Here is a 10,532-nt window from a genome sequence, read left to right as displayed (position 1 = left end):
TCGGCCCGCACGGCGGGACACGGGGCTCAATGGAAAATAGCGGGGGGAGGGGTTCATTACAGCAACCAAATAGTTGCAAAAAAGTTATTTGCAAGCTTTCGGACACGTAGGACCTTCCTCGGGCAAAGAAAGAAGAAATAAACGGTGAAATTAAAAAGTCTTCCAGCTCTCTCACCATTTCAAAAGATTATATATATAAATGGTGAAATTAAAAAAAATTTGGATTTCTCACCATTTCAGAAGATCGATCAACCTATCTATCTATTATATGGTGAGAAAGCTGAAAGTTTTTAAAATAATGTATACACACATTATACATACATACATGTATATAACAGTGAAATTAAAAACATGGTGACATTTGAGAGATCTGGGTTTTTTTAATTTCACTTAATTTTGTTTTAGATATATTTCTTTTGAAATGGTGAGAGATCAGAAAGAGTTTTTTAATTTCACAAATTTTTAATTGCTTTTATTTTATTTTTTTTGCCTGAGAAAGGACATGTGCGTCTCAAAGCTTAGAAATAACTTTTTTGCAACTGTTTAGTTGATCTAATAAAAGGTATCGCCTCTACCTTAAAACTTCACCTGCCTTTTGTGCTGAGAGCAACACGGCTGCTGCCCAGATCCCCGAAATAAGGGAGAGTTTTTGACACTTCATTGGCACACACTGGACAGCAGCATCCTGAGTGTCTGTAGAGCCCATAACCGGGTGCCCACATGAAACAGCCTTGCAAACTTCTGCTTACCCACATGCTCAGGACAATTAACCCTTGGCTGGGCAAGCTGGGATCACTGTTGGTTGTTGTGATCCACTCCCTGGTAGGCATGAATGGGTATTTATTTTTTGTGTGCAACTGATACAATTTTGTGCTTTTTTTTTTTTTAAGTTGCTTTAAATTGATTTTCCCAAATGAGGCAGGCTGCCTTTAATGCAGGGGTGTGCAATTATTTTGGCTTGGAGGGCCACTGTATGGATTTTGGTGAGCTGTTGCAAGTGGGCGCAGGGGGTGATGCTGACCCAGCCAGGGATGGGGGTGGTGGGAGGCAACGAGGGGGCCAATTGATCCTACCTGGTCTAGGTCTGTTCACCCTGTACTCACTGCCAGGGATGCCAGATGGAGTAGGCCGGCAGGTGGGGTCTCCTGGAAACCAGTCTGGCATCCCTATGGACAGGGTGTGCTCGGCTGGATGGATGGGATGGGACTGTGGGTGGGCAGGGAACAGCTTCCAGGAGCGGGGAGGCCGTGGTCAGGATCAGGGAAGAGGTGCAATCCAGTTCTGGATGTACAGGAAGCAGATCGCAGCTCTGTCCCAATCTTGGCCCTGCCTGCCCACCCATGACTCTGTTTTATCTGCCTGGCCAAGTGTACCCTGGCTGTGGGGGTTCTGGACTGGTCTCCATGGAGACCCCGCCTGTCCACCCATTCCAACTGGAGCCCCTGGTGGTGTGCATGGGGCAAACAGCCCGGGATGCCTGGGCAGTGGGGTTGGGTCTGGCAGCTGCAGCCAAAGGGAGCTGCTGCTGTGGGAGCTGTCCAGCTTCTGCGCCACCCCTGTGCTGACATACACCCCAGGGTGGCAGGACTAGCTAGCTGTATGAGCCACGGCTCAGGCTGTTCCCGCACCTGGGCTGAGGGGGACCCAGGGACATGCTGTGGGCTGGATAGAAAAGTCTTTGCCAGCAACATTTTGCCTGTCCTTGCTTTAATGGTAGTTCCATTGCTGCAGGCTTGGTGGGTTGTGTTTTGGGGTGGTGAAGCTTTTGTGAGACTTCCAACTGTAAAATAAAACAAACAAACAAAAAAACCATTAAAAAACACTTTTCAGTCGCATTCTGTGTCAGTGGTTCTCAACACTTAGATTCAAAGCACCCTTCGTTAGACTCAAGGCCCCCTGTGGGAAATGCCAGCTCTTAGGTTTTTGCTCGTTTTTTTGACTACAGAAAAATAATAGGGCAGTTCTTCTGTTGCAGGGAACTCAGAAAGCCCAAAACAGGTCAAAATGTTTTTAACACTGGATTTATATTTGAAATCTCTGGGTTTATCCTTTTAATCATTTTTGTACACCTTACACTTAGCACTGTGTAGCACCTGCACCACCCTTGAAAGTGTCTCAAGGCACCCCTGGTGCAACACCACCTTGGTTGGGAATCACCCTTGGTTTTATGCAGTTTAAAGCATACCCATTAATGTTAGATTTAAAAAGGCCTAACATCCATGCTCACTTTTTTTAAAGAATAGAATCTAAATTCAGGACTGCTATCTAATACTATGAAGGTGTGTGGAGTGCTTTTGAACATTAAGCCTTTTGGATCCTCATGTCGTTGTCAAACAAAGACTTTTTCCTAATTTCTTCATTTATGAAGAAACTGGGAGATTTGATTCATTTTAAGGCAGTTTTTCATGTCTACCTATGTGATGAAGGATTTGAATTGTACTTCCAGTGAAACATTAACAATTTTCCTATTATAAAATATTTGAAAAATTCTCCCCTTTTACCTGTATTTTTCACAGTCCCTCTTGATAAAGCCTTGTTGACTTTGATCTGTTTATTAAAGACGGGTCATGTTAATGACAGAACAGCAAATTCTTTCAAACTAAAAATTGTATTATAAATGTTTGCTTACCTTTAGAATGATGCCTCTTAATGTGTACTTATGGAATCCATGATATCATGAAATGCATCATTGCATTATTGTGAATAATAATCTTGGGGCATAAAGGAGTAAATTTATTAATAGCACAGTCTATTTAAATAGCAGAATTTCTAAAATTTTCAGTAATGGCTAATGAAACCCCTTGTAGATTATTGTACCAATGTGTGCAAATTAGACCAAATACTTGGTAGAAGTTTCAGGGACACTACATAACTTTGCTGCTCAGTCTTGCACATGCTTACCTTTGTTTATGTGAGTTGTTTCCTATGTTTGTAGGATTGTAACCTAAAGTTTTAACAAGCATCAGTTAGGCGTGGTATTTTTTTTAAGATACCATGTTGCTTAGGCTGTTTTGTGTTCTTTTGGCATAAATATATTTATCAGGGCAGCCAGGTGAAGTTGCACAATCCTTTTTTAACATAGGTATGACAACTATATTGCTAGTATGCATGAAGACAAAACCATGTTTCACCAGTATAATTTGTTTAGCTCACTGGGTGCGATTTTATTGTACCAATAATCATAGCTTTGCTAGTACAGTTATTTCCATACTAGAAACACTTTGTCAGTGGGATATACTGACAAAGTGTTCCAAGAGGACGTATAACCTTAGGTCAGATCTATGCTGCAAAGTTTTGCTGGTATAGCTGTGTTCGTATGCTGGCAAGCACCAAATCATACCTCACTCATTTAGGTGTAATGACAAAAAATCTCCTCCTAGTGCACAGGAGTGAGCCAACTTGCCTGCCCCAATGGGGGGGTGTGTGTGTGTGTGTGTGTGTGTGTGTGTGCAGGTTCTGCTGCTTGTGTATGGGATCAGGCCCACCACCCTAGCCATGTGTGTGCCTCATTGAGCTCCATTGTGCACCTTGTAGGTGCTTTCATAGATTTCATAGATTTCATAGACATCAGGGCTGGAAGGGACCTCGGAAGATCATCGAGTCCAGCCCCCCGCCCAAAGGGCAGGAAGTCAGCTGGGGTCATAGGATCCCAGCAAGATAAGCATCCAGTTTCATCTTGAAGGTGTTCAGTGAAGGCGCTTGAACCACCTCCGGTGGCAGGCTGTTCCAGACCTTGGGGGCTCGGACAGTAAAGAAGTTCTTCCTTATGTCCAGCCTGAAACGATCTTGAAGTAGTTTGTGACCATTCGACCTCGTCATCCCTTGGGGCGCTCTGGTGAACAAACGTTCCCCCAGATGCTGGTGGTCACCCTTGATAAACTTGTAGGTGGCCATCAGATCACCCCTGAGCCTGCGCTTTTTCAGGCTAAAGAGCCCCAGGGCTCTCAGCCTGTCATCGTAGGGTCTGCTTCCCTGACCTCTGATCATGCACGTGGCTCTTCTCTGGACTCTCTCAAGCTTCTCCACATCCTTTTTGAATTGTGGAGCCCAAAACTGGACACAGTACTCCAGCTGTGGCCTCACTAAGGCCGAGTACAGGGGGAGAATGACGTCCCGGGATTTGCTTGAGAAGCATCTATGGATGCAAGCCAGCGTTTTGGTCGCTTTACTAGCCGCCGCATCGCATTGCAGGCTCATGTTCATCTTGTGGTCAATGATGACCCCCAAGTCTCTTTCTTCCATAGTGCTAGCCAACATAGCACTGCCGAGCCTATAAGGATGCTGCGGGTTTTTTTTCCCAAGGTGGAGAACCTTGCATTTATCGGCGTTGAACACCATCAGATTCTCGTCCGCCCACTTGCTGAGCCTGTCCAGGTCAGCCTGGATAACCTGCCTGTCTTCTGGTGTGGATGCTTTGCCCCCAAGTTTGGTGTCATCGGCGAACTTGGCCAGTTCTGATCGCTTCTGACTCCAGTGTCCACATCATTAATGAAGATGTTGAACAGTATGGGTCCAAGGACAGAGCCTTGGGGGACCCCACTGGTCACAGGACACCACGATGAGTGACTTCCATCGATTACTACCCTCTGGGTCCGACCCCGGAGCCAATTTTCCAGCCAGCGGATCGTGGAGGACCCAAGGCGACAATTGGCCAGTTTCTCCAAGAGGCGATCATGGGACACCAGATCGAAGGCTTTTTTGAAGTCAAGATATATGACATCAATCTCTTCTCCCTTGTCCAGGTGATAGGTCACCTGGTCGTAGAAGGAAATGAGATTGGTCAAGCAAGACCTACCCGCAACAAACCCGTGCTGGCTATCCCTTAAGATGTTGGCGTCGGCCAGTCCATTAAGGATGGCCTCTTTAATAAACTTTTCTAAGATCTTCCCCGGGATAGAAGTCAGGCTGATGGGCCTATAGTTAGCCGGATCCACTTTCCTCCCTTTCTTGAAGATAGGCACAACATTGGCCTTCTTCCAGTCTTCGGGCACTACACCAGAGCGCCAAGAGTTTTCAAAGATCCGTGCTAGAGGCTGGGCTATGATGCTTGCCAGCTCCTTGAGTACCCTGGGGTGAAGATTGTCAGGGCCGGCTGACTTGAAGGTATCCAGCTTCTCAAGATGTTCCTTCACAAAGTCAGCATTAATGGAGGGCAGGGGATCACCCTCACCCGGACTTCCCGGCCCTGTAGCGGGCATGGGCGTCCCATGGGACTGATGAAAGACTGACGCAAAGTACCTATTTAATAGGTACTTTGCTAGCAGGATCCTGAGCACAGGGCCATATCATCTGACCCATGGGGCTTGGGAATTTGGTCGTGGAGGAGTAGTGTCAGTGTTAATTGCCACCACTTTCCCCTAACACCAAATTTCCAGATCCTTGAGCAGCCTGGTGGGCCAGATCACATGACTCTGTGGACTGAGGGTTGAATACCCCTGGCCTAGGGCACTGTTAATATCATTTTATATAGTTTTGTAATGTAGATTGTCTACAATAGTAGCATTGCCAGTTCAGATATGTTGGTATGCTATAATGACAGTGTTTGCTAGTGTAGTTGCAAAATTATGTTTTCACCTGGTATAGTTTATTCTAGGGACTCCATTATCCCTTGGCAAAAATCACAGTTTACTGGCATGACTGAATCTATGCAAGGACTCTTTGCTGGCAGTTATATTGGTCAAGGATTGCACCTCTTTGCACCTGTGCCACTAGAAGTTTACAGCATAGATAAGGCCTGAGAAATTAAAGACTTGTACGCTAACCAACATAACCATGTTAGCTACTATTATAGATGCTGTTATACCATTAAAAAGTCTTCTGTTGGTGTAGTTAATTTTCTTTGGACAGTTAGTATAATAGAAGAAATGCTAATAGAATAGAACCCAAAGTTTTGGTACAGTCATTGTTCACAACCCACTTAGATTGCAGTGGGTTGTTGAATTAAACAAACTGCTTAGCTGCTTGCTGTGTGGTTTTTACCTCAAAGGTTGTTGCTTCTCTCACAAGCTGGAGCAATGCCATGGTCCCATACTGTGGTGTAGCTGATGATCAGAGAAACAGCACCCTTTGAATAAAAGCCACAATATACCGCCAGAGCACCTCAGTGATGCCCTGCAGCTGTTTGCTGTGGCTGCATACACTCCTGGCTAATTTGCAAAATACATCTTTGTGGGCAGGCAGGCAGGGGGGAGGGGGAGAGGTGCGGGGGTGGAGGGCGGGCAGGGACATCACCTGTCAAAGCATTTGGATTCTATCTTAGGTGGGTTTTGTGGTGTCAGTAAAAAGTAAAACTTTTTTTTTCTTATTTAAGTTGTGTTGGAATAGTTAAAGCATCAAACCAGCTCTTCCATTAACCGTTATACTAGTATACGTGTTTGTTCTATTTCAGGAAGTGAAAGAAACCGATAGTATCATATACCTTTATGCTAATTAACTGCATTCATATTAAGAATTCTACTTTTATAAATTTTATCAGAAAAAAATATATTACCTCTTTCACTACAAAATTATACTAATATAGCATTTCTAGCGAGGACTTGACTTGGCTTTTTTAGTTACAAAATCCCATTTTGCTCATTTTACTTAGAATTGCCGCGTTTCCAGATTGATGAAATAGGAACAAAATTAATTAGTCTGATAGGATATGTAGTTTTAGTTAACACTCTTCTCCTTAAATGCATTCCTTAGACTAGATTGAATATCTTCTAGAATAGTTTCAAATCACATTTTTAATTACAGTTATGTAAATTCTCCCTGAAAACATTTTGCAGTGCCCTTTATTACAAGGAGGTACTTAAACAAAAGTTTTAAAATTCATTGCAGCAGGAAGTGACCATCTAGCTAAGAGCTGGTCTTTTGACACGTTGCTTGAGCAAAATTTCTGTTTACGTCATTGAATTGTGCCTGAATGAGGAGTTATAAGATTGGGCCTTAGAGCTGAATTAAGAGATTTGTAAATGGGTGAAATTCTGGCCTAGTTGACGTCAATGGCAAAACTCGTATTGATTTTCATTAGGTACCAAGTTTTGCTGTATGCTTTTTAGAGGATTACTGCTCATTTTTTCCTGGGAGTTGATGTAAAGCCTGTAGCATTGAATCCCACGTATCAATTCACTGTGTTCAAACGTTACTTAGTTTCCAGAACAAGATAATTGAAAGGTATAGAGTACTATGTTCATATGAGTTATCACCAGTAATGTACAGTGCTCTCTCATACCTTTGCACTTCAGATGTCTTTTCCGAGATATACGATTATTAGTGTTTTCCTAGGAAAGTATATAAAAAAAAGTCTTCTCAATACATGGATTAATAAATAAGTCAACTAAATTCTCTCCTCAAATGTTAAATTCTGGGATTGCATTTGTTCACTTTTCTTGCTTAACATTTTTTAAGTTTAGCAAACTATGAAGTGCAGATACTCTCAACAGGAAATGAAACAAACCCAACTGGAAAAAAAACAGTAGTACAAGAAGCTATTTACAATACATTGCAATGTAGTAGCTAATTTAATTTGCTATACTGTTGTGTATGGCTATGTGGAGCTTATTAAATTGAGCTAGGTAGGAAAGAATTTATCCATCTTGTAAAACTTTGAGCATTAAAAAAATCCCTCTTCTGCATTAGGATGAAAGCAAGAGCTTTCAAAATTTGTTGTGGAAAGCAAGAAAGAAAAATAGATGTCAGAATTGTTTATACAAAGAACAGCTGAGGCAGAAAAGATGTAGAGGGACTACTCCTAGAAAGCCCATAGTACTATATTTTTGGTCACTTGTGGGAGGTGGAAGACTGACAACAGGAATTTGAAATAGGGTCTCTCGCATTGTGGGTGAGGATCCGAAACCAAATAGGTTCTGCCTTTTTCACTCCACGTGGTTTTGACTATAAATTCTAGAGTTGAGAAAGTTTTGGCAAAACTGGTGAGACCCCAAAGAAAGCTTCAGTTTCAGTGAAAGCATGTAATGTCAAATTCAAAGTCAGCTCTACTCTCAACACAGAATGGAAAGCAAGTAGCAACAGCACTGATGGTTCATGAATGCATTCAGCAATAAACTAGTTAAGCTGGCTTTCACTGAAATTCATATTCTTAAAATGGCATGGATGTTTTAAGATTTTTTACAGTACATTTAAGCATCACTGAGTTCTTTTTGGGCCCCTTGTACATGATACTCAGAATACTTTTCCCTGAAGTCTGATGAGATTTCTCAGTTTTGTAAGCTAAGCTAATGATGCATGAAATTTAGTGCATCATGAATGAACTACTTGTATCTCTTCTCCTGTGGCAGTTGCTTTAGTATGCATCCATTTATTTACTCTTCTACTGCAGAAAGGTTGTTTTAGTTTATAAGGACCCACTCTTCTAAAGATGGCTGGTGTTTCCTGGCTAAGAGTTTTCAAGTCCCATTGAAGCTTATGGGAGATAGGAAAACCTGAAGAAGTTAGAGTAGTCTACAAAAGGTAGCACTTTGTATGTTTAATAGGTGGGTGTTGTTGCATATTTGTGCTTTATTTGATAATTTTTCCCTTATTTTATCAGCTGTATTTTTTCAGTAAAAGGGTTTATGCAAATAATTCTTCAGATTTTAAAGTGACAAATTTCTTTTCCTATGCTTTCAACATGGAATGTCTTTCAAAATCTATTATTCCTGTACTCTAAAGTTATCTAACGCTTTAAATCAAACGTATCAGTTTTAGAAACCTGTTTTTACACCAAGGAAAAAAGTTGGAATTTTAGATGTGTACCAAGGAAAAAGCCATTTTTTTAGCCTCTAGTCTGCAAATGAAGAATGTACCATATTTATTCAAATACAAGAATACCCTGATTATAAGACAAACCCCCAATAATTAGATATGGACAATTTATAAAATTTCATAGTTTCATAGTTTTAGGGTCGGAAGGGACCTAATAGATCTTCCAGCCCGACCCCCCGCCAGGGTGGGAGAACAACAAAAAACCCTAAAAACAAAAACGGGACTCAAATGAGTCCAGCCAGGTAGGCATCCAGCCTCTTCTTAAAGACCCCCAGGGTAGGGGCCAGCACCACCTCCCTTGGAAGTTGGTTCCAGCTCCTAGCCGCCCTAACTGTGAAGTAGTTTTTTCGGATGTCCAATCTGTACCTCCTCTCCATCAACTTGTGCCCATTACTCCTTGTTATGCCAGCGGGGGCTAGGGGAAACAGCGTCTCCCCCAAACCCTTCTGGTTCCCCCTAGTGAGTTTATAGACGGTCACCAGGTCCCCCCTCAGCCTTCTCTTGTGGAGGCTGAATAGGTTCAGGTCCCGCAGTCTCTCACTGTAGGGTCTGCCCTGTTGTCCCCGGATCATGCGGGTGGCCCTCCTCTGGACCCTCTCCATGTTGTCCACATCCCTCCTGAAATGGGGCGCACAGAACTGGACACAATACTCCAGCTGCGGCCTGACCAGCGTCGCATAGAGGGGGAGGATCACCTCCCTGGCTCTACTCGAGATGCACCTGTGGATGCACGACAAGGTCCTGTTAGCCCTGCCAACCATGACCTCGCATTGTCGGCCCATGTTCATCTTGGAGTCAATAATGACACCAAGATCCCTTTCCGCCTCCGTGCTCTCAAGTAGGGAGTTCCCCATCGTATAAGTGTGCTGCTGGTTCCTACTACCCAAGTGCAGCACCCTGCACTTGTCCGTATTGAAACACATCCTGTTCCTGTTTGCCCACCCCTGTAACCTATCCAGATCCTTCTGCAATCTCTCTCTCCCTGCTAGCGTGCTCACCTCCCCCCAAATTTTGGTGTCATCAGCGAATTTAAACAGGTTGCTTTCCACCCCAACATCAAGATCGCTGATGAAGAAATTGAACAGCGCAGGCCCCAGGACCGAGCCCTGGGGGACTCCACTACCCACCTCCCCCCAAGTCGAGTATGATCCATCCACCACCACCCTCTGAGTGCGACCCTTCAGCCAATCTGCAATCCATCTGACTGTGTAGGCATCTATGCCACAGTCGCCTAGTTTATTAATTAGGATGGGGTGAATTTGATATAAATTCATAGATTTCATAGACATTAGGGCTGAAAGGGACCTTGGAAGATCATCGAGTCCAGCCCCCTGCCCCAGGGACAGGAAGTCAGCTGGGATCAAAGGATCCCAGCAAGATAAACGTCCAAATGTCTTTTAAAGGAATCCAGAGTGGGTGCTTGCACCACCTGTGGTGGCAGTGTATTCCAGGCATTGGGGGCTCGAACAGTAAAGAAGTTCTTCTTATGTCCAGCCTGAAACGGTCTTCATAGTTTCATAGTTTCATAGTTTCTAGGGTTGGAAGGGACCTGGGCAGATCATCTAGTCCGACCCCCTGCCATGGCAGGAAAGAGTACTGGGGGTCAAACGACCCCAGCAAGATGGTCATCTAACCGCCTCTTAAAAACCCCCAGGGTGGGAGCCTGCACCACCTCACTTGGAAGCTGGTTCCAGACCCTGGCCGCCCTGACCATGAAGTAGCGCCTCCTGATGTCCAACTTAAACCTTCCCTCCGCCAGCTTGTGACCATTATTCCTGGTCACT

General features: G+C 43.8%; 1 protein-coding gene and 1 long non-coding RNA gene across 4 annotated transcripts in view; one reads left to right on the top strand and one right to left on the bottom strand.

The window, feature by feature from the left end:
• BICRAL (BRD4 interacting chromatin remodeling complex associated protein like) overlaps positions 1–10,532 on the top strand; it is a 64,533-nt gene that overhangs the window by 2,673 nt on the left and 51,328 nt on the right. The gene's annotated exons all lie outside the window — the stretch shown is intronic.
• Positions 460–10,532, bottom strand: part of LOC112550788 — a 26,120-nt gene continuing 16,047 nt past the window's right edge. The window contains exons 1-3 of one of the 3 annotated variants that reach the window (XR_003094788.1): positions 7,217–7,231; positions 2,502–2,547; positions 460–1,780 (exon numbers count right to left, since the gene is read on the bottom strand). This is a non-coding gene — a long non-coding RNA (uncharacterized LOC112550788). Of the gene's footprint in view, positions 1,781–2,501; positions 2,548–2,629; positions 2,712–7,216; positions 7,266–10,532 lie in introns of those variants that run through there. The other 2 variants (XR_003094790.1, XR_003094789.1) reach the window with 2 other exon arrangements.

This window comes from Alligator sinensis, unplaced genomic scaffold (genome assembly GCF_000455745.1).
Source record: "Alligator sinensis unplaced genomic scaffold, ASM45574v1 scaffold173_1, whole genome shotgun sequence".
NCBI lineage: Eukaryota > Metazoa > Chordata > Crocodylia > Alligatoridae > Alligator > Alligator sinensis.
This window is presented reverse-complemented; position numbering and strand designations above follow the sequence as displayed.